Raw genomic sequence first — 5,267 nt, forward strand, 5'->3', positions numbered from 1 at the left:
TAGTTAAAAATGAATAAAAATGTATGCTAAATAACTAACTAATTATGCACATATCAATCATTAGTTCATTAGATTACCTTTTTGTCCCAAATTAGTGGTTTCAAGCCCTAACACTTTAAATTCCATGTATTTCTGCTTTAAGTTCTGAAAGGACTTCAGATTGGGACCTTATGGACATCCTAGAAGTATAAAGTCTCTGTGGTTGGGGTTATTGAGGTCCCTATTGAGTGTATGACCCCTTAAGAAGCTTGGAATTGCTTTCTTGAGCTCATAGGGCCATGCATGCACGTAAAGTTTGCAACTTTACGTGATAAGCATGCCCTAGGAGCTTAGATCTATGGGTTAGAAGCATTGCATGTCTCAGTTTTGGTATGTATGGGAAGTGGGTCGTAGGGACTCGGCGAGTCCCAAAGTGGAACTCGGCGAGTTCTATGAAGATGGTCTTAGACTCGGTGAGTTGGTAGAACAAGTCGGCGAGTCCTATGAAGATTGCCTGGAACTCGCCGAGTTGTTCTTCAAACTCGGCAATTCATATGAACTTTCATTGAGTAAGAAGGGATTTAAGTGTTGAAGGCCCAACCCATCGTATCTGCACGAGGGATCAACAGGGTAACGTAGTCCCAAAACCCCAAATCCTCTTGCGGATGTTCTGGTGAGGATTGGGAGCGAGTGGGGGACCTGCTCGTGGAACTCGGCGAGTTGCTCTCAGACTCGGCGAGTCGGACCACGAGTCGGTTCCATAGTCCCGAGTAGTGAGTCAAGGGTGACTCAGTGAGTGGAAAGAGGGACTTGGCGAGTATGACCGGGTTAGTAGGAAAAGGACTCGGCGAGTCTGTGCCACGACTCGGCGAGTCCAGTCAACTGGAAGTTGACTTTGACCAAGAGTTGACCTTGGACCAGGGATGGGTCAGTCAATTGACCTAAGGGTATTTATGAGTGGCTAATCTATGTTTATGGGTTTGTAGCCGGAGGATTACCGGTGCAGCAGCCAGGCGTCTAGCGGTCAGACCTTTGGTAACTACTCTTCGAGGTGAGTTTCCTTGCAGTAGTAACGGGTCTAAAGCACCAAGACCGGCCCGTATAGACAAGATGTTAGTATTAAAGTGTGGGCTGAGCCCGTATCTCTTGGTTGAGTTGATTATGATATATACCAGTATGATAGAATTGTCTATACTCGTTGTCTGTGTGATACTTGTATATTATGGGTTAGCAGCTGAGTGTAGGTGAGGCCCGTATCTCTCTGAGAGTGGAGTGTGGGCGAGGCCCGTATCTCCCAGATAAAGGAGTGTGGGCGGGGCCCGTATCTCCCAGCTAGCGGAGTGTGGGCGAGGCCCGTATCATCATCAGTGTGGGTGAGGCCCGTATCTCCTAGCTGTTCATTGTATGTTTGTATGGTATGAGGTATTATGGGGGAAACTCACTAAGCTTCGTGCTTACAGTTTTCAGTTTTGGTTTCAGGTACCTCTTTTTCGAAGGGGAAGGAGCTGGTGTGGTAGCGGCCCATCACACACATGCCTCGTATTCCGCACTATGAGATCTTCTTGGGGTTTTGTACTCTGACATTTATTATATCTTTTATGAAATGTTATGATCGGTGAACGTTTTATTTCTAATGTTTTACTAAGTATATGTTTTAAAAATGAAATTTTTGGCTCGTATTTTTGGGACGTTACATTGATATTCATTATTTCTTAGTAATTGAACTAGTTAATCAATCATATAATTGGTATTAGAGTAGGAAACATTGAGTTCTATTCAAATCGTTGAATTCAATTTTGTTCATCAAGTTTTTCGTTCATCTTTATTAATTTTTCTTCATTTATTCTGCATTTGCAAATTCCTTGTACTTTGATCTAGAAATCTTCGTTCGAAAACTTGCTTTGATTTGAATTCCTTATATCACTCATTGATTTGATTATCTATTTATTTTCTCTGAAATCATGGCAAAATATTATATTCATAGTGTCACATTCAATTTGGCAAGTAGCATTGGTTCTAACAACAGAGTTCCTACTCTTTTTTTCCGTATGATTACGAAGTTTGGGTGATTCATATGGAAGATTGTGACAACCCGAAATTTCCATTTTGAACAAACCATATCAAGACAATAGAGCTTAGAACAATTTCAGTGAAATTCCAGACTTCGGGTATAAGTTTGGCAGTTTTTTAGGATTTACACTTAAGGAGATATCAGGAGAGTGGTTGCACTAGGGTTTTGTGCAACACTGTTATTCCAACACTCTGTAATATTAGAAATCATTTCAGGAATAAAAATATTTTCTGCCAAAAATATCTCAGGACTATAAATAGAATTCTAAACCAAATTCATTCATTATTCGCATTTCCAACTAGAGAAAAACCATTTTCTCTCTCACGGATCTTCGGGTTTTTATCCCAAATGTGAGTACCCCTCTCTAGTAGTGTTACATAGCTTTAAATGTGTTCATAACATAGATTACATAGCTAAATCACTAGATTTAGGAGTTTACTCCCCAAGGTGTTCTTGGGCGGTAAACTCCCGAAAAAAATGCCTAGCCTTTCCCCCGCGATATACTACTGCCTTAGGCTTGTTTATAAGTGTACTTGGGACATCAAAACACCAAATAAACACATATGTATGGGAGTTCACGGCCCAAGAGGATCTTGGACCGTGAACTCCAAAAATCATGCACAAAAGGGTGCTTTTAAGGCACCTAAAGCATTGGACATTTACTAGGAATTGTTCCCACTTAAATCAAGGACCAAAACACATCAAAATCACCTTCCAAAGTGAGTTTATGGCCAAGACATGGTTCTTGGGCCGTAAACATGAAAGAAGGGCACCAAAGTGTGCCTAATGCCTTCATATACTTGGAATAAAAGTCTAGAACCTATACCACATGTGCAAGAGACTTGAAAGCATCAAAAACACCCATACTTAAGAGTTTACGGCCGCAAAATCTAAGGGAAATGGCCTTAGGGCCGTAAACTCCTAAATTGAGTGTTTCTATGCCTTAAACCCTTCCAAGAATTTAACCACCAAGTTGGAATAATTCTAGGAGTCATTTGGAACTTCAAAACACACAATACACCCATGGTTGGGAGTTTACGGCCATAAACTCAAGAGTTTATAACCGTAAACTCCATGTGTGTTGGTATATGAGGAGTAAACTCATATATGGGGTCCTTTGGAACCCTAAACACAAGTGCCTTGTCCCACAATAGCTTAGATGCAATCCTTAGGACTTAAAACACTTATATAAAGTGTTTATTTTGTCTAGGATGTCTTAACATTATCAATTAGTAATTTGAGACTAATTGAGTGCATATATGTGTGATTATATGTTCATTAGGATCGTAGTGTGTGTACAAGTCCTCACTTGACGCCTAACAATCCTACACCGTCCAGTTCATCTGAACTACCAACTACAGGTGAGTTCATACCCCTTAATCAATGTTTTAAATGATTTTAAACGTTTTAATGGGGGGAATACAAGTAGAAAACAGTATGTTATTAAATCAATCTTATGTATTTTATAACTGTGTTTTCACTCAGTAGATTTTACATATTTCAAAAGGTGACACATGAAGTGGTTTTCCATCTTAAAATACCTTGATAACAAAAGTATTAGTTTTGAAATGTTTATTAAAATGACATCAAGTCATTCTTAATTATTGTTCAAAACTCCTAGATATCTTGTAAAACCATTATTTTACCTTCTTGAATCAAACTATACTTATGCGCATATGTTCATATATATATATGTTAGAAATTATAGTTTTCACCCTTCATTTAGTTTCCAATACTCTTGGGTAGCAAGAGTGCATAAACCTACGTAAACAACAAATTACCTTTCAGTTAACTATCATAGGGATAGTTAGAAGATATCAAACATTATTACTACTACAAGGAATCACACAAGAGTCAGTTCATTCATGAGTCTATACCAATACTTTACATGATACATGAGTACACTTACTTAGGATTACGTGATACATGAATATGTTTACATATACTTGCCTGTTACATGAACACACTTACATGAATACCATACAGGAACACTTTTACATAGGTGCATTATCCTGTATTTACTTACCTGGATAATTGTACTTAGAACTACGAGGATGATTTATTAGTACTTTCTGTGTAAATTACCTTTCCTATCCCGGTTCAATGGGATATCTCGGCGGGACTTACCATTCCGAACCCCACTGATTAGCACCAGTGGTCAATGACCATCTACGGAGGTCTAAGGTTACTACTTATACTAGGTAGATCGATAACCGGGGCTAACCCCTCCACCCACCTGCTGCTGCTACAGAGGACAAGTGGACAATCTTTGATTGTTCATAAGGTTATACCTTTCGCTTATTGCGATGTTGTGTTACTCCTAGTACCCAGCGATGACACTTACATTAATACTTGTTCTGGACAATCTTCGGATGTTCATTAGGTTACATATTTCGCTTAATGCGATGTTGTGTTAGTCCTAGTATCCAGTGACAACACTTACAGTAGTATAACTTACATTAATACTTGTTCTGGACAATCTTCGAATGTTCATTAGGTTACATATTTCGCTTAATGCGATGTTGTGTTAGTCCTAGTACCCAGTGACAACACTTACAGTAGTACATTTTCCTGTTTACTTTATTTTGTGATACTTTCACATAAACGATGAGTTAGACTAAGTACTTTAGTACTAAACAATTGAAGGAAAAACTATCATTTTATCATAACAAAACATTCGGGTCTTGGTAGAAGACTACATTATCATAACAAAACATTCGGGTCTTGGTAGAAGACTACATTGTCATAACAAAACATTCGGGTCTTGGTAGAAGACTACATTGTCATAACAAAACATTCGGGTCTTGGTAGAAGACTACATTTCATACTTATAGAAAGCAAGGGATTTTCTAGGGTTTTTCATACTTACATCAACATTTTCATTAAAGGTTTACATGGCCTTCATAATAGATTTTCATAAGCCAGACAATGACACCTAAATACTTATGAATTCACCAGCTTTAAAGGTGATACTCTCTTTCAAAATAACTTGTATTCTCAGGTCATCAGTTAGACAGGTGCGATAGCCAGATTTTTGAGAAGATGGAGCACAGACAAGACTCGCCTTATTTTGATTATTCATATTATTGTTGTACATTATGAAATAACACTCATGTATTAAAACTTTACTTTTAATGCAATGGATGATGTTGTTGCTTGTTTACTATTTTACAATGTTGTGATACTGTACATGACGTCCTCCACTCCTGAACGTTTC

The sequence above is a fragment of the Lactuca serriola genome, chromosome 4 (assembly GCF_051521515.1).
Source record: "Lactuca serriola cultivar US96UC23 chromosome 4, Lser_US96UC23_V15, whole genome shotgun sequence".
In the NCBI taxonomy this organism is placed as follows: Eukaryota; Viridiplantae; Streptophyta; class Magnoliopsida; order Asterales; family Asteraceae; genus Lactuca; species Lactuca serriola.